General features: G+C 42.8%; 1 protein-coding gene across 1 annotated transcript in view; it reads left to right on the top strand.

The window, feature by feature from the left end:
- Positions 1-6,080: 6,080 nt before the first annotated feature.
- The window catches only part of CAPG (capping actin protein, gelsolin like), an 81,241-nt gene continuing 67,780 nt past the window's right edge, over positions 6,081-19,541 (top strand). The window contains exon 1 of the mRNA XM_033920992.1: positions 6,081-6,199. The gene's annotated coding sequence lies outside the window, so the exon portion shown is untranslated. The remainder of the gene's footprint in view (positions 6,200-19,541) is intronic.

Raw genomic sequence — 19,541 nt, 5'->3', positions numbered from 1 at the left:
TATAAACGACCTGGAAATTGGAACGACGAGCAAGGTGATTAAATTTGCAGATGATACAAAGTTATTCAGAGTAGTGAAGACACAGGAGGATTGCAAAGACCTGCAACAGGACATAAACACGCTTGAGAAATGGGCCGTAACATGGCAAATGAAGTTTAACGTGGATAAGTGTAAGGTGATACATGTCGGTAACAAAAATCTTGTACATGAATACAGGATGTCTTGTGCAGTACTCAGAGAAACCACCCTGGAAAGAGACTTGGGAGTACTGGTCGAGAAGTCGATGAAGCCGTCTGCGCAATGCGCAGCGGTGGCGAAAAGGGTGAAACAGAATGCTCGGAATGGTTAAGAAGGGGATCACGAACAGATCGGAGAAGGTTATCATGCCGCTGTACAGGGCCATGGTGCGACACCACCTGGAATACTGCGTCCAGCACTGGTTGCCGTACTTGAAGAAGAACACGATACTACTTGAAAGGGTCCAGAAAAGAGTAACCAAAATGGTTAAGGGGCTGGAGGAGTTGTCGTACAGCGAGAGATTAGAGAAACTGTGCCTCTTCTCCCTTGAGTGATTCCTGGGGATTGGAGGAGAGCGGATGTGGTCCCTATTCATAAAAGTGGTCACAGGGATGAAGCAGGAAACTACAGACTGGTGAGCCTCACTTTAGTTGTTGGAAAAATAATGGAAGTTTTGCTGAAAGAAAGGATAGTGTACTTCCTTGAATCTAATGGGTTACAGGATCCGAGGCAACATGGCTTTACAAAAGGTAAATCGTGCCAAACGAACCTGATTGAATTTTTTGATTGGGTAACCAGAGAGCTGGAACGAGGACATATGCTAGATGTAATTTACTTGGATTTCAGCAAAGCCTTTGATACAGTTCCTCATAGGAGGCTGTTGAACAAACTTGAAGGGCTGAAGTTAGGACCCAAAGTGGTGAACTGGGTCAGAAACTAGCTGTCGGACAGACGCCAGAGGGTGGTGGTTAATGGAAGTCGCTCGAAGGAAGGAAAGGTGAGTAGTGGAGACCCTCAGGGATCAGTGCTGGGGCCAATCCTGTTCAATATGTTTGTGAGTGACATTGCTAAGGAAGGAAAAGTGTGCCTTTTTGCAGATGATACCAAGATTTTAACAGAGTAGACACCGAAGAGGGAGTGGAAAATATGAAAAAGGATCTGCAAAAGTTAGAGGAATGATCTAATGCCTGGCAACTAAAATTCAATGCAAAGAAATGCAGAGTAATGCATTTGGGGATTAATAATAAGAAGGAACCGTATATGCCGGGAGGAGAGAAGCTGATATGCACGGATGGGGAGAGGGACCTTGGGGTGATAGTGTCCGAAGATCTAAAAGTGAAAAAACAGTGTGACAAGGCAGTGGCTGCTGCCAGATGGATGCTGGGCTGTATAAAGAGAGGCGTAGTCAGTAGAAGGAAGAAGGTGTTGATGCCCCTGTACAGGTCATTGGTGAGGCCCCACTTGGAGTATTGTGTTCAATTTTAGAGACCGTATCTGGCGAAGGACATAAGAAGATTTGAGGCGGTCCAGAGGAGGGCGACGAAAATGATAGGAGGCTTGCGCCAGAAGACATATAAGGAGAGACTGGAAGCCCTGAATATGTATACCCTAGAGGAAAGGAGAGACAGGGGAGATATGATTCAGACGTTCAAATACTTGAAGGGTATTAACATAGAACAAAATCTTTTTCAGAGAAAGGAAAATGGTAAAACCAGAGGGCATAATTTGAGGTTGCGGGGTTGTAGATTCAAAGGCAATGTTAGGAAATTCTACTTTACGGAGAGGGTGGTGAATGCCTGGAATGCGCTCCCGAGAGAGGTGGTGGAGAGTAAAACTGTGACTGAGTTTAAAGAAGCGTGGGATGAACACAGAGGATTTAGAATCAGAAAATAATATTAAATATTGAACTAAGGCCAGTACTGGGCAGACTTGCACGGTCTGTGTCTGTATATGGCTGTTTGGTGGAGGATGGGCTGGGGAGGGCTTCAATGGCTGGGAGGGTGTAGATGGGCTGGAGTAAGTCTTAACAGAGATTTCGGCAGTTGGAACCCAAGCACAGTACAGGGTAAAGCTTTGGATTCTTGCCCAGAAATAGCTAAGAAGAAAAAATTAAAAAATTTAAATTGAATCAGGTTGGGCAGACTGGATGGACCATTCGGGTCTTTATCTGCCATCATCTACTATGTTACTATGTTTGAAAAGAGGAGACTGAGAGGGGACATGATAGAAACATTCAAGATAATGAAGGGAATAGACTTAGTAGATAAAGACAGGGTGTTCACCCTCTCCAAGGTGGGAAGAACAAGAAGGCACGCTCTAAAGTTAAGAAGTGATAGATTCCGTAAAAATGTAAGAAAGTTCTTTTTCACCTAAAGAGTGGTGGAAAACTGGAACGCTCTTCCGGAGGCTGTAATAGGGGAAAACACCCTCCAGGGATTCAAGACAAAGTTAGACAAGTTCCTGCTAGATCAGAATGTATGCAGGTAAGGCTAGACTCAGTTAGGGCTCAGGTCTTTGACCTAGGGGCCACCGCAGGAGCGGACTGCTGGACACGATGGACCACTGGTCTGACCCAGGAGCGGCAATTCTTATGTTCTTATGTTCTCAGCAATTAGCCGATATTCACTGATTTGCAAAAATCAGGTCATGGACATGGTCAACAATTTCAGGAGTTGACATTGTTTGAGGCCTCTCAGATTTTGCTGCATCTTTGGTCTCGATCTCCATGCTGAAAGTTTGCATACCATTTCTTCACTGTGGAATATGATGGGCATTTGTTACTCAGTGTTTGCATCATACATTCATGAATTTCCTTTGGAGTTTTCTTCTGCAGGAATGGGAACTTCATGACAGTTCAGAGATCCACACTTGAAGGTTCCACACTTTTCATTCACATGGTTCAATCAGTGATCTGAAACTATGTCAAAACATGGCATTACGATTCTGTAAATTGGCACTTTGAAACATAGAAACATGACGGCAGTTAAAGCCCAAATGAGCCATCTAGTCTGCCCATTCACAGTAACCATTATCTTTTTCTCTCTCTGAGAGATCCCACATCCCAGGCCCTCTTGTATTCAGACACAATCTCTGTCTCCACTACCTCTTCCAGGAGACTGTTCCACGTATTTACCACCCTATCCGTAAAAAAGTATTTCCTCAGATTACTCTGGAGCCTATCACCTTCATCCTATGCCCTCTCATTGCAGAGTTTCCTTTCAAATGAAAGAGACTGAACTCATGCACATTTACATTACGTAGGTATTTAAACATCTCTATCATATCTCCCCTCTCCCGCCTTTCCTCCAAAGTATATAGATTGAGATCTTTAAGTCTGTTCCCATACGCCTTATCACGAAGACCACACACCATTTTCCTGTCCCTGCCCCACTCCTGCAAGCTCTGACCTCATCTGCAAGCTCTGACCTCATAGCCTTTCTCTGGACCAACTCCATCCTTTTTATATCTTTTAGAAGGTGCGGCCTCCAGAATTGTACACAATATTCTAAAAGAGGTCTTGCCAAAGTCTTATACAGAGGCATCAATACCTCCTTTTTCCTACTGGCCATGCCTCTCCCTATGCACCCTAGCATTCTTCTATCTTTAGCTATCACCTTTTTCAACCTGTTTGGCCACCTTAAGATTATCACATACAATAAGTTGGTTGGGCTGAGAACTTATCAGTACCCCTTTGTAATGTTAGTCAGAAAAAGACAGACCATAAGACCATAAAATTGCCACCAAACCTTTTTTTTTATTTCAAAATAAGGCTAACATTAAACATTTCAAGCACTTCAAACACAAACTTGTTCACCAAAGAACCTGCACTGGCTGACCTGTCCCTGCCTCAAATGTTCATGTAGGACAGATATAAGAAATATATATATATATAAAAATATAGTACACATCCCAACAATTTTCCAACACTGACAACAGCTGATGAACGAGCACCATGCTGTTTATGGAAAGAGTGTGTGCATCCCATACAGGCCTCGAACACTTATGATTTTAAAAAGTTGAGACTTGTGCAGATGAGGTCAGAGCTTGCAGGAGTGGGGCAGGGACAGGAAAATGAGTCATTCTCTAGTGTAAACCACACAGAAAAAGCAGTCTATCAGGACCCATCCCTCTTTACCCTTTACATTTTTCAAGAGTGGACGTGTCTGTTAAGATATTTTTTGGGTGCTTGAAAAAAATATTTTGGTCTGTATTATATATACTAGAATTTTGCTTGCATGAGATAATTTTTTTTATTATTACTTATTTAAAATTTTCATCAAATTTTTACAAGTAAAATAACTTCTTGTTACAGAAATACGGTAAAGTATTATTAATATAATCCAAAAATACAGTAGTGGAATAATTTTAACTAACTTCCTTAGACCACAAATAAGAGAGGAGTATAGCCAAAACATTTAAAGAGAGAGAAATTCAATTAACGTAAAGATAATAGGTAAGGCTTAACACTAATTCACAAATCGCCATTACTTATTCATCGCACTTGTGCACACTTCATCAAGCTATCTTTTTCATCTCCAAATAAGGATTTTAGCTGATCTGGTGAAAAAAACACATACTTAACTTGGGAATATTTTATAATGCATTTACAGGAATATGCCAGAAGAAAAAATGCACCCAGAGATATTACATCTTGTCTTAAAGACAAAAACTGTTTCCTCCTTTCTTGAGTAATTTTTGTCACATCTGGGTACACCCATATTCTTTTACCATAAAACAAATTTTTAGAAAATTTAAAGTATAATTTCATAAATGCATCCATGTCCTGTTGAAAAACAAAAGATATCAATTATGTTGCTCTCAACGTTGACTCAGAAATAGATTCTTCAAGTATAGCAGATGGTGATGCTTGAGCAAATTGAAGATTTTCCTCTTCCATAACCTCCTGAGATTTTTTAATATTTGATGGAAGATAATATATTTTATTCAAAGGGGGAGTAAATTCTGAGGAATAACCAAGAATTTCCATCACATATTTTTTTGAACATATCATATGGAAGAATTCCAGGAGGTTTAGGAAAATTCAAAATTCTCACATTCAGTCTGCGGTTATAATTTTCTATATTTTCTAAACTCCTTTGCAAAAAGATACTATCTTTTATTGCTGATTTCTTATAGTCTTTTAATGATTGTACATCAGTTTGCAATTTTTTAAGCGAGTCTTTAGTTTCAACATTCATTTGCTCAATGGTTTTTGTAACACAATCCAACATGGCTCCAAGAGCCTTTACCTCTTCTGCCGTCTTCGTTGTGGCAACCTCCAATTTCTGCAGCATCTTAAAGATAGCTGACAAGGTGTCCTCGTTGGAGGAGAAAGATTCTTCTACACTGGTCTGCATCGGCAGAAGCTTATCTGCCTTGGTACCTCTTTCTGCGGGAGCAACTTTTGCCTCCCTTCCTTCCACTTCCTGGGTAGCAGCGTCTGCCGGACAAGGAGGCGGAACAACCAGTGCCAGAGAGAGTGAGATCTCCTGCCCCAGTGAAAATGAGTTCTCTCCACTCATTCTCAGAGAGGGGCTTAACTCTCCCAATCTTGAGTGAGTTGCCAGGAAGGACTGCTCCAACGTTAGCTGGATCAAGGCAGGCGAGGGTGTTGAAGAGGTAGGCACCCTCACAATGCTTTTTCGTTTCGTATGCGGCATAATTGGTAGCAAGAAAATCGTCCAGCGGTGGGAGTGTTCTCAATGCTTCCTGCATAGTGCCGCCATCTTGGCCCCCAACTCCCCCCTGCATGAGATGATTCTGCGGTAAAACCGGCTTGTGAAAAGAGAGAGGATTTGGTCGCTTACACCTTTTTCAAGGCAAATGAAATTTAGGAACAGCAGGCATTACTCTGCCCAGAGTGTCTATGTAAGTTTCTTGCACATGAAGTAATACAGGGTTAACTGATTTGTCTAAAATAAGAAGTAGCAGTGGTAGGATTTGAACTCTGCTCTGCCTGATTTTTATCCCCCACCCCCCAGGACAGGGTGTGCCCGAGTATGTTTTGTCAGTACCTGGCCAAAGGACTACACAAGCCTAAATACCCTAAGCAGAAGGGGTGGAGGAAAAGAGGGCCTGGCTGCCTCTAGTGGGCCCCTCCCAGGAAACCTGGCATTTAAGTTGCTCAGCCAGTGAGCGCTGTGACACATTTTCTGTTCTTGCAGTCCAGTCAGGCTTCTTTGTGAGTATTTACCAGCTCCAGGCTTTCTTCCCTCTTTTGCACACTGTTCTTACTCCTTGCTTCCTTCTCTGCTGGTTGGCAGCCTTACAATGGCTTTTTTTCCCTCTTTCTCTCTGTTCGACTGCTGAACTAAAAATAACTGCAAAATTAAAAATGAAAGAGCAGAGAGAGAGACAAAACAGAGGGATTAAGTTTCAGTTTTAGAAGATGAGAGACACAGGAAGAGGTGAGAGAGACAGTGTTAGGAAGAGCAGAGAGAGGGTAAAGGATGTGATCTGCCAAATTCTTCCACGCACTAATACGTTGACTATAAAATAATATTTGCTCCAGTGCAGAGCCCTCTCATAAGTAGCTTCAGCTGTGTAAATGGCCAAATATCTGGCATTCATTTCTCCTGTTGCAAGAAAAGGCATGCATGTCAATTCAAGGGATGTTCAGTGTCCCATGAAGATCTGATCCTGTGAACCGAAGCCTGGATGGCCAGTCAGTGAAAGAGATGTTTCACAGAAAGGAAAAACTTGTAATATAGATTGAGACAAATTAAAAAAAAAATGAGGTGAAAGAAAAGCATGAAAAAGCAAGAGGAAGGAAAGGAAAAGACACACTGAATGCTAATTAGAGCCAGACCAAGTGAGGGGAAAATTAATGAAAACCTGTGGATGGAGAATGTGGACAAAATGGGAAAAGGCAAAGAGCCAAAGCAAACACAGGAGTTGAGAGCTACGGAGAGCCAGGACCAGCTCAACCATTAGGCAAGACTGGTTAGCTGCCTAGAGCAGCAAGGTGGGTAGGTAGGAGGAACCAGCAGCCAAATCAAAATAATAGATTCTCACAGCCACCCTAACTCAAAGAACCCTCAATGCATACTTTTACTACCAAGAAGGTTGATTAATTTTCAAATACCCATTTGCCCTCACAACAACAACCGTACTTGTTCTCTAGATACTGAGGTGATAAAAATTTTTCATTCTTCTGTATTATTTTTCTTTTGTAACGGTGACTGCGGTATAGAAGTAAATTTTTATGTTATGCAATATTTAAGAGCATGATGACTTGAGGTGGAGGGGGGGGGGGGGGGCAGATAGGGGCCTGAAAGTTCATTGAGTGAAGGTGCATAGGGCTGAATTATCTTGAGTCCCCAGTCTCCTTGTCCTGGACCTGTAAGGAGCTAAAGTCTAGGAGAGAGGAACTGCAGCTTCAGACAGGAAATTGAGGTTTGGCTTATTCTTGCTACATTCCTGATGTTGTAGCTGGCAAAGGGTGGAAAATATTTGGTAACATCTAGTTTTCCTTCCTGCAGAAAGACTGTGTATTTGGTTAAGAGAAAGGGGGCATGTTATGTTCCTATGAAGAGAGTGGGGCTCAGTTCTTACCTCACTCTTTTCCAGTCCTAGGGTGCACTTGAAAATCATTCAGGACATGTTGGGATGAAACCCCTCACTCCTATTTAATATCACAACTCCTCTGACTCCCTTTAGCCAAGCTTTGTGGCAAATAAAGGCACATTTTAAAACAGTAATTATTTATAAAATTGATATACCATCTATATAAAGACAGTTTCTGTAGTGCACAGATAAGATTAATTTTAGTGCGACAGACACATTATTCCTGAACCTTCAGGTAGCTCTATCTATTCCTGCAGGAATTCTTGTAGAGAACTTCATTAGATTCTTTTGCTCTGTCTCCCATCTCTCTGGGCTGTCCTCCAATTCCTCAGTTGTCTGTCTACAAAGTGAGATGATAGGAGCCTGTCCTTTCAGCTTGTGTTTATATTTTTCTGTTGAATTTGATTTTTGCTTATCATTTGTGAGGCTTTTCGATGCTGCAGAGGATCCCAGTCTGGGGACATCCCTGGCTGCAGGAGAGCGCAGACTCTAAGGTCTGAGGTCTGCAGTACACTAACAGTTCAGGAGTTCAGTGCTTGATGCCTTGGGATTAAGTCTCACCCCAGGTTCTATCCACAGTGGGTGAGTGGCTCCTTGGTGGTTTTTCCAGGATCGGGGCCGTTTTCTCCCCTCGTCTATGTGTGCAGGATTCCGGTAGAGGTTGAGGTCTCCGGCCAGTTGTTGGGCCTGAGAGGCAGTCTGGATTCCAGGCTTGTTTGGGACTTCACCACAAGCAGCACACAGCATGGTACAGTGAAGACTGACAACCTTTTAAAACAAAATGGAGGGGGGAGTTGTCTTTAAAAGTGAAAATTGTTTGGTTTTTGGGGTTAGAGTCAGGGTACTCCATCTCTAAAATCCCTACATTGCTAATTTTTGGACCCCAGTATAGTTCCCACAGGTCATTTTTTGTCACAAAATCTCTGGCACGGCAGCCATCTTGGATTTCCTGATTTGAAACAAAAGCTTTTCTCTACCTCAGAACACCTCAATTTTGATCAAAAACAGGTGTGATGAACTCCTCAGGCCAAGATACCTTGGATTCATGCCAGATTTGCGCTGGATGGCCATCTGAGGATCGTCCGTGACCCATGTGCCACGCGGCATGTGAGGAGGGCAGGAGCCACTGGCTGCCTCCTCTAGTTCCTCGGGGGGTGTTAGTGCCCAGATGGCATGAAGACCTGGCAAAAGTCCAGTTTTGAGCCAGGAAGCAGCGAAAGTGCATCCTTGGCAAAGCGCAGCCATGCTGCTGCTGCAAAATCCCAGAAAGGAGCTTGTGAGCATCTGAAGGGGCTGTTTGGATTTCCTGGCCAGGGGTTTCCCCCTGAATTCATAAATATGATGTTTGAAGCTTACATAATTAACAAGGGCCAGATAGAACCCTCTAGGATCATGGCCATGCTGTCCCCAGAGGTTTCCCCCTCCCCCCAAGAACGCAATTCCCCAGTAACAGTGCCATGTGAAAGACAGAGCGGACCAGTCAGAGGAGGACTGGGACAACGAGAGCTCTATAACAATATCTTTACTGTCCCACTCTGGGTCCTCAGTAGCAGGAGATGCTGCTTCATGTCTAGAGGGATCTGGATCTGGTGGAGCCCCTTGATCTCGCAGAGGACCTGACTGTGCGCAGGCTGTTAAGCCCTCAGCGCTTTTATAAGAACATAAGAACATAAGAAATGCCTCTGCTGGGTCAGACCCGAGGTCCATCGTGCCCAGCAGTCCGCTCACGCGGCGGCCCAACAGGTCCAGGACCTGTGCAGTAATCTTCTATCTATACCCCTCTATCCCCATTTCCAGTAGGAATTTGTCCAATCCTTTCTTGAACCCCAGTACCGTACTCTGCCTTATAACGTCCTCTGGAAGCGCATTCCAGGTGTCCACCACACGTTGGGTAAAGAAGAACTTCCTAGCATTTGTTTTGAATCTGTCCCCTTTCAACTTTTCCGAATGCCCTCTTGTTCTCTTATTTTTCGAAAGTTCGAAGAATCTGTCCCTCTCTACTCTCTCTATGCCCTTCATGATCTTGTAAGTCTCTATCATATCCCCTCTAAGTCTCCTTTTCTCCAGGGAAAAGAGACCCAGCTTCTCCAATCTCTCAGAATATGACAGGTTTTCCATACCTATTATCAGACGTGTTGCTCAAGGAATTGATGATAGAGACTCCGCAGTCCTCAGCCACACAGTGCTCACTTATAAGCAGCACAAAAGCTCAGACCACATATATCCCCTCTCATCAACACATTACTACAATGCTCACAGACCACTGGAAGGTCCCAGAGGGGCCCCTTTGGGTGATCAAAGCCATGCCAAAGCTCTATTCGATGGATGTGGAATTTAACCAAAGTGGATTTCCTGGTAGCACAGGTTACCAAGCATACCTTCCTTCCCAGTGAAGGCAGTGTGGTGTTAAATGACACCCAGGACCATGAGCTGCATTTTGTTTCTAGGAAGCTATTTGAAGCCAAGGTCTTGGGTATAAAAGTAACTACAGTAGCATCTTTGTGGTCCGTGCTTACCACTCTTAAATTGCACCTTGATCCAGAGGCAACAGCCAGGAGGGATCACTAGTTTCCGATGTCTAGAGTGGATTATGTAGCTTATTCCATTTCTGCCCACAGGATGCTCTGTTTCAGACAGTGAGTGGGGGATTCTTCCACCAAGGCAACCTTGAGACAATTACTCTTTGGGAAAGGCCTGGAGAATCTTATGGCCAGTATACAAGATTGCAAGTTGAAGACTTTACCATTGGCTCTTGAGCGCACAGTGCTAGAGTGCAAAGTCTATTCGGACAAAGTGATGTCCACCCTTCTGAGATGTAGAAAGAAAGTAACTCTAGCTGCATATGCAAAAGCATAGAAGTGTTTCCAAGCTAAGTTACATAGATCCTAATTAAAATCTGGCAGTTTGGCGAAGCCTGCCTACTGAAAATGTCCTGTCAGCTTCAGCTTCTCCATCTATACCTGGTTCTCTCAGTTTCTGGCCCCAGATCAAGTTTTGGTGTGTTCTCTGCTTTGAACTAAGCTGGAGATGTTGCAGGGTGTGGTCTGGGCAAGAATTCAGCCTCTGATGCTGAAGCACTGAAACCAAATGGACATGTGTGTTGTCTAAACACAGGTAGGTGTGTGTGTCATGCTGTGCTAGATTTGGATGTGGGGAAGTTAAAACCTAAGGCTAGAAGAGATGTAGTAACGTCTCACTGTCCCTAGGTGGGGATGATCTGGAACAAAGGTTTATCTCCTCTTGCTTGCATTGGGTCGTGCATATATGTTAGTATCATTAGACTCTTAACCACAAGATATGTTTTATATTTAGCACTTTTTCCAGACATGGTGTGTTTATGATTTGCTCTGTGACTAAGTATGGGTGGAGAGAAGAGATCTTGAAACCTAAACAGAATCTTGATCCTGTTCCGAAACCTCAAACTCTGTCATGTTTATTGTGCACTTAAGATGAGCATTGACATGTTTTCTTTAGAGTCTCTCATTGTTCCCACCAAAATTCAAGGGTGGGCATGAGGGGCATTCTCTCAGAGGTCTGCTGCAGCCTCTTTAGGATGCAATACTTTTTTATTAAGATTGTCATGTGAGTAGTATCTCCATGAGAGATAAATTGCTTAGTAAATCAGGCTCCTAATGCACCCTACAAAGCACTGGCAGACATTAGCAGCCCATGACTTGCATCTTGAGTGTGCTGACAAGCAGCATGCCTCTTCTGATGATGGCTTTTTCTGTGGCCCAGGGCTCCATCAGTATCCACTTCTCATATCCCTTCTCTCCCTGCTCCACCTTGTCCTCCTTTAACCACTTCCTCTTTCTCATTCCTTCCTCCCTCTGCCATCTTCACTTTCTCACCCTTTCTACCCTGTCTGTGTGCACAGCACAGCTCAGCTTTCATTGAGCCTCACAGTGCAGAAACATTGAGCTGGCCTTGCATCTTGTGAGACTTGAGACAATGACAGCAGTACAAGAGTTCATGAACCATGAGACTCCAGCTTTAGATGAACTGTGTAGGTCAGATGGAAGAGGAGCATATGTTTCAGTGGCGGCAGCAAATACAAAAACACATGACATGAAAATCCAGGTCTCAGGTTGCACTGCCTAGGTGCCATAGTGACCTGGTATCCAGGATTTGTTGTTTAAATGCCCTCAGCAGTAAGAGATGCGAGACAGGCCTCAGACCATCTGTTTTGGTCTTTGCTGTTAAATAATCAAATGTTGTCCTCTGTGAATTGGGGAAGAGAAACATTCTACTCTCTCTTAATCCTAGCTGAATTCTAGGGTGGCCATCTTGGAGTCAGATGCCAGTAGAAGTGGTGAGTGAGAAGTGCTGCTTTGCTTCTTTCGTTGGTTTCCCAGTATGGCTACGTTATTGAAATTGGAAAGCGTTGAAAGTATGAGATCTAGAGGCTGAGTCCCCCCACCCCCACCCCGTGCTGCAAGTTTTCAGCTGCGAGTTGTCCCTCACCTTTGGGCACATCCTGAGTGTGCAGATGGTTTGTCTTGGGGAAGATGATACAAGATAAATGCAACTTTATGGAAGCTGTAGCTCTGAACCACCTAAACAAGGAAATTGCTATACCAATAGCTAGTCTGAAACTGACTTAGAATGCTTCAATCTCCAGCCCCCTGTGTCTTTCCGATTGACGTCTGGTTCTGGTCCGGTTTGTAACACTAGACATCATCTTATTGTACATGACAATGTGGAAGAGAAGGGTGCAGAGGAATCTGCTTATAGTGACAATATGGAAGAGTGAAGAGGAGATAATCACTCCCATTAAACCAGCCATAAAGAAGCAGAAGAAAAACTCTTGATAGAGAGTTTGATGTCATGAATCTTACCTTTGTTTTATAGAGTTTGATGTCATGAAGCCTACCTTCCACTGGGAAAGATGTTTTAGCAGTTTGGCTTGGAATGTATTTATATTTTTAAAGACACTTTTATATTTTGGTTGCAGTTTTTCTTCTCTTTTATGGTCACATTTTTAACTGAAAGGATTCTGGAAACCCTGCAGATAAATCATGCTTGTTTTCAATTATTTTATATTTAAAACAATTTATATTGCACATTATCTACTTATCTAAGTGTTGTATATAATACATAAAACATTTTTTAACTACAACAAAAACACAATCATACCGCCCGCAAAAAGTGTCTACAGAAAACTCATAACCAAGGGAAAGGACCGATGTTCCACTAACAAAGTTGAAATTCCAAAAGCACAAAACAAAACAGAGTCTCGGATCCAGGAAGTTTGTTCAGATGTCCAAATATAACAACCTCAAAATAAAATCAAATACAAAATATGCATCACTATTGTCCACCTGGGCAAACCAAAGCAAATGATGAAGAAATGAAAGCCGAGATGAAGCGAGAATGCAAAAGAGGTAACACAATTGTTATGGGAGACTTCAACTATTCCGGGATAGAATGGAGTCTTGGAAACTCAAAATGCGCTAGGGAGACCGGATTCCTGGAGGCTATACAGGCCTGCTTCATGGAGCAGCTTGTCGAGAACCGATGAGAGGAAATGCCACTCTGGATCTAATCCTTAAAGGACTAAGAGGACCAGCAAAGGAAGTGGAAGTAGTGGGACCGTTGGGAAATAGCGATCACAATAAGATCAAGTTCAAAGTTGAAATAGGAATACCGAAGGGAAAGAGGACCACAGCTACAACTGTTAACTTCAAGAAAGGAAACTATGAAGCGATGAGAGTAATGGTAAGGAAGAAACAGGAACAGATCAAAGAAATTGCAGACTATAGAGTAAGCCTGGTCTTTATTCAGGAACACGGTGATTGATGTGCAAAATCGGTATATCCCCAGATTTAGAAAAGGATGCAAAAAGACCCAGTGTGGATAACTAAAGAAGTGAAGAAAGCGATAGGAGATAAGAAACATTCATTCCGGAAATGGAAAAAGGACAAAACCGGGGAGAACTGGAAAGAGCACAGGAAGTATCAAAAAGAGAATATGAAGAGAGGCTAGACCTTCCTCCAGTCCGAGTAGTGGCCCTTCACTCCTACCCTCTGCTTCCTGCCCGCCAACCAATTCCTGATCCATCTGTGTACGTCTCCTTCCACCCCATGGTTCTTTAGTTTCCGAAGTAGGCGTTCATGGGGTACCTTGTCAAAAGCTTTTTGGAAATCTAAGTATACGATGTCTATGGGGTCCCCTTTGTCCATCCATTTGTTAATTCCTTCAAAGAAGTGCAATAAGTTCGTTAGGCACGATCTTCCCTTGCAGAAGCCATGTTGGCTTGTTTTCATAAGTTTATGCCTCTCTAGATGCTCCTCGATGCTATCTTTTATCAGCACTTCCGCCATTTTCCCCTGAACCGAGGTCAGACTTACAAGTCTGTAGTTCCCCGGGTCACCTCTCGATCCCCTTTTAAAGATGGGCCTAACATTGGCTATCTTCCAATCCTCTGGGATCACGCCTGTTTTCAGGGATAGATTACAAACCTGCTGTAGTAGTTCCGCTATTTCCTCCTTTAGTTCTTTCAATACTCTAGGGTGGATTCCATCCAGGCCCGGCGATTTGTCAGTTTTTAATTTTTCTATCTGTCTGTGTATGTCCTCAAGGCTTACTTCCATGGATGTTAATTTTTCTGCTTGGTCTCCTTTGAAGATTTGTTCAGGTTCCTGTATGTTGGATGTGTCTTCTTTTGTGAATACTGACGAAAAGAACATGTTTAGTATTTCCGCCACTTCTTTTTCCTCCTTCACCACTCCCTTCCTATCTCCATCATCCAGTGGTCCCATCTCCTCCCTAGCCAGCTGCTTCCTTTTAACATATCTGAAGAATGGTTTGAAATTTCATGCTTCCCTGGCTAGCCTCTCTTCATATTCTCTTTTTGCTTTTCTAACCATGAGGTGACATTCTTTTTGATACTTCCTGTGTTCTTTCCAGTTCTCATCAGTTTTGCCCTTTTTCCATTTCATGAATGAATTCTTCTTATCCTCTATTGCTTTCTTTACTTCTTTAGTTATCCACGCCGGGTCTTTTGTTCGGCTCTTTTTGCACTCTTTTCTGAATCTGGGGATATACCGATTTTGTGCCTCGCTTACCGTGTCCTTGAATAAAGACCAGGCTTGCTCTACAGTCTGCCATTTCTTTGTGTTGTTCCTGAGTTTCTTACTTACCATTACCCTCATAGAAACATAGAAAAAGTGGCAGAAAAGGGCTATAGCCCACCAAGTCTGCCCATTCCAAGTATCCCCCCCCCCTGAATTTACTCCCTTAAAGAATTTACTCCCTCATTGCTTCATAGTTTCCTTTCTTGAAGTTAAAAGTTGTCACTGTGGTTCTATTTCCCTTTGGTATTCCTACTTCAACTTTGAATTTGATCATGTTACGATCGCTATTTCCCAACGGTCCCACTATTTCCACATCCTTTGCAGGTATTTATAAATGATCTAGAAACAGGGACAAAGTGTGAAGTAATAAAATTTGCAAACTATTTAGTGGAGTTAGGACTAAAAAGGACTACGAAGATTTACAAAGGGACCTGAACAAGCTGGGAGAGTGGACGATGAAATGGCAGATGAAGTTTAATGTAGAGAAATGTAAAGTCTTGCATGTAAGAAACAGAAACCCAAAGTACAGCTATACGATGGGAGGGCTGGTAATGGGTGAAAGTATCCAAGAAAAGGACTTGAGGGTAATAGTGGACAAGACAATGAAGCCGTTGGCACAGTGTGCAGCGGCCACTAAAAAGGCGAATAGAATGCTAGATACTATCAAGAAAAGTATTACAACCAGAACGAAATAAGTTATCCTGCTGTTGTATCGGGCGAAGGTGCACCCCCATCTGGAGTACTGCGTCCAATATTGGTCACTGTACCTAAAGAAGGATATGGCGATACTCGAGAGGGTTCAGAAAAGAGCGACACGATTGATAAAAGGTATAGAAAACCTTTCATATGCTGAAAGATTAGAGAAACTGGGGCTCTTTTCCCTAGAGAAGCAGAGACTTAGAGGGGACATGATAGAGACTTATAAGATCATGAAGGGCATAGAGAAAGTGGAGAGGGACAGACTCTTCAAATTTTCGAAAACTACAAAAATGAGAGGGCATTCGGAAAAATTAAGAGGGGACAGATTCAGAACCAATGCTAGGAAGTTCTTCTTCACCCAAAAGGTGGTGGACACCTGGAATGCGCTTCCAGAGGGTTTAATAGGACAGAGTACGGTATTGGGGTTCAAGAAGGGATTAGATAACTTCCTGAAGGAAAAGGGGATAGAGGGGTATAGATAGAGGATCACTATACAGGTCCTGGACCTGATAGGCCGCCGCGTGAGTAGACTGCTGGGCATGATGGACCTATGGTCTGATCCAGCAGAGGCACTTTTATGTTCTTATGTCCATGGTCCATGTTTTAGCAACATTCAGCCTTCCTCAGGGATCCTAGGAGTGATGACACAAATTATGCGATACCTGAGTTCTTGATCAAACCCTCTCTGAATGTCTTTCTTAGTTTCTCTAACGTAATCATTGGGATTCCTGCACAGAACCTTCACTCATGCCAAAAAGTAAAATCTCATTATTCATGGGTCAGGATCCATTATACATCTATATCCTTCACACTCAGAGGTGAAAGTCTGCATAGACTTGAGTACCTGAATAAATTTGTGTAAACTGTTCTGAGCTCCCCTGGAAGAACAGTATAGAAAACTGAATAAATTAATATATTAAAAATGCATATTGAATTTGCATTTGAAAATAAATTTATAGAGATGTAACACATTAATTTAGCCCAATTCCCATTTTACATAGAATTCCCCACCAAAATAAGGGAAAAGGAACATGGATTTGACTGCCTTTCTGTGGATATACTACTACTACTACTACTATTAATTATTTCTGTAGCACTACCAGATGCATGCAGTACTGTACAGTCACTAAGAAGAAGAAAACAGTCCCTGCGCGAAAGAGCTTACCATCTAAACAGGCAAGACAGACAAACAGGATGTCATGGATACAGTTAAGGGGAACGGTTAATCAGCTGGCTGGGTTAGAGGGCAAAGGAGTAGGGTTAAGGAATGAAAGCTATATCAAAAAGGTGGAGTTTCAGTCTGCTTTTAAACAAGGGAAGAGGCTTGACAGACAAACTCGAGTAATTTATTCCAGGCATAGGGGACAGCTAGATGAAAGGAACTAAGTCTGGAATTGGCAGTGGAGGAGAAGGGTAACGTTAAGAGCGACTTATCTGAGGAACGGAGTTCTCTGGGAGGTGGGAGGTGTATAAGGAGAAGCGAGGAGAGATATTGAGGGACAGCAGAATGAACACACTTGTAGGTCAGCAATAAGATCTTGAACTGTAAGCGATGGCAGATAGGGAGCTAATGAATTAACTTAAGGAGCTCTGACACAATATCTAAAAAACGCTGTATCGATGCTGAAGAAAACGCTGCAAGTGCAAAATGTCTGCACTTGTAGTGTTTTCTTCAGCATCAATACAGCGTTTTTTAGATATCGTTTCAGGCAGCAAGCTACAAACTAGATATCGAGAGTAATCTTTTTGGTTTGATTAGTTGTAATTGGCACCATCTACTAGGCTTCTATCATACACCCCTGAAGAAGGCTACTTTAGCCGAAACACAGACCGTGTTGGGGTCCAGTATATATTTTTAAAGAAAATGAATTTTTATGCCTGCCGGTGCAGTACTTAGAGAGACCCCCCCAGGAAAGAGACGGGAGTACTGGTCGACAAGTCAATGAAGCCGCCGCGCAATGCACGGCAGCGGTGAAAAGGGCAAATAGAATGCTAGGAATGGTTAAGAAGGGGATCACAAACAGATAAGAAAAGGTTATCATGCCACTGTACCGAGCCATGGTACGCCCTCGCCTGGAATACTGTGTCCAGCACTGGTCGCCGTACATGAAGAAGGACACAGTACTACTCAAAAAGGTCTAGAGAAGAGCGACTAAAATGGTTAAGGGGCTGGAAAAATTGCTGTACTGCAAGAGGTTAGAGAAACTAGGCCTCTTCTCCCTTGAAAAGCGGAGACTGAGAGGGGACATGATCGACTCACATTGGCTCCCAATACAAGCAAGAATAATATTAAAATTTTACTGTCTGCTATTTAAAGCCATGAATGGAGACAGCCCAGCCTACTTGAACAACCGCCTTATCCGAACTACCACAACCAGGCAAAGGAGAACCCAGACCCCATTCATACCCCAATCAGAGGTGTCAAACGCAAAAATGTACGATAGCCTACTGGCCACACAGGTAGTGAAACTAGACCACCAACTCTCCAATCTACTGATCACGACACCAGACTACAAAACTTTCAGAAAATGTTGTCCTTTAAGGCCCAGATCAAGAATGTAATTTCTGGTGTGTTTTTCAAGCTGCGCTTGGTACGGAGGTTGTGTGATGATCTCGCTGGAGATAATTTTTGCACAGTTGTCACATTGTTGATAACCCCTCTGCTTGATTATTGTAACACCATTTATCTGGGATTGCTCAAATGTGTTTTGCAGTCATTGCAGCTAGCACAAAATGCTGCAGCACGTCTCAATGCTCATGTCTCCAAATATGATCATATCTCACCAATACTTTGTGAGCTTCATTGGTTGCCAATTGACATGCGGCTTGAGTTTAAAATTCTCTGCTTGATCTTCAAAGTGCTTAAATTTAACTGTCCATCGAAAGTTCGCTCTTTGTTACAGTGATACGGTCCTCTGACAAAACTTGTTTGGAAGTTCCATCATTGGCGGTGGAGCGACTTTTGAGCAATCACAAGTCAATGCTTTGGAATGCCCTTCCTTCCTTTATCTCTGTGACAAACCACTATGCTTTTGCCTTTTAGAAAAGGGTTGAAAACTGCTGCATGAGTGTTTCTTTGGTTTTAGTTCCAAGAATACATAAATGTTTTTGGTTTATATTGTGCACGTAATGCTGTTTTGTGTTTATTTTGTTCTCTCGCCTAGATTTGTGGATAGGTGGGTTGTAAATTATTTTAAATAAATACAAAATTTGGGGGTTGTATCCTTTTTGCTTGAAAGGATTCAGTTAGGATTTTGAGGTGTTTGTCTCTAGGGTCAAAATAGCTAACGGTAGTATCAGTATAATGGGGTCCTTTTACTAAGGTGCGCTAGTCGTTTTAGCACGCACTAAATGCTAACGCATCCATTAGGGTGTGCTAAAACGGCTAGTGCGCCTTATTAAAAGGACCCCAATGTGTATAATGGATTTTTTTTTGGGGGGGGTTATGTGAAGTGTGGAGGCTACAATTGTGAATGGAGTTGCTCTGTCAGTGGGTTTCTTGTACAGTATATGGATGTTTATATGTAGCTGTTGTTGATAGAGACTGTTACTAAAAGCTGACTTTTTTCTTTTTATATTTGTGTTACCCTTAAAGTGAATTAACAGGGCAACCAAACTACTTAAACCAGAGGGGGAAAAAAAAGTATTTCAGAGAAGTTGAAGAAAAATGATTCTGGAAAATATAAGGAAATTAAAAAACAGAAGAGGCAGTAAAGCAGGAAGGAAGGGTTTGTGGCATTTATAAGTAATCAGGTGTGACTCCAGAGACAACACGACTGATAGTCCCCCAGTCCATGAAATAAACCAGGGGTCCCCAAAGTCCCTCCTTGAGGGCCAAATCCAGTCGGGTTTTCAGGATTTCCCCAATGAATATGCATTGAAAGCAGTGCATGCACATAGATGTCATGCATATTCATTGGGGAAATCCTGAAAACCCGACTGGATTCGGCCCTCAAAGAGGGACTTTGGGGACCCCTGAAATAAACCCTAATAGAGACGGCACTTGGATGATGCAGAGCTGTTTGCTATTGACGAGATGCCAGTGTGAATGTATTCAGCACCTGTACCCAGTCGTCAGTGTTCCCTCTAAGCGGGCGGGTGTTGTGAGCAAACTTTTTTCACTGTGAGCTAAAAATATCGGGCGCCAGCAAGTTATGAGCCAAATAAATATGTTGCTTTCTA

The sequence above is a fragment of the Geotrypetes seraphini genome, chromosome 14, assembly GCF_902459505.1.
Source record: "Geotrypetes seraphini chromosome 14, aGeoSer1.1, whole genome shotgun sequence".
NCBI classification, from domain to species: Eukaryota; Metazoa; Chordata; class Amphibia; order Gymnophiona; family Dermophiidae; genus Geotrypetes; species Geotrypetes seraphini.
This window is presented reverse-complemented; position numbering and strand designations above follow the sequence as displayed.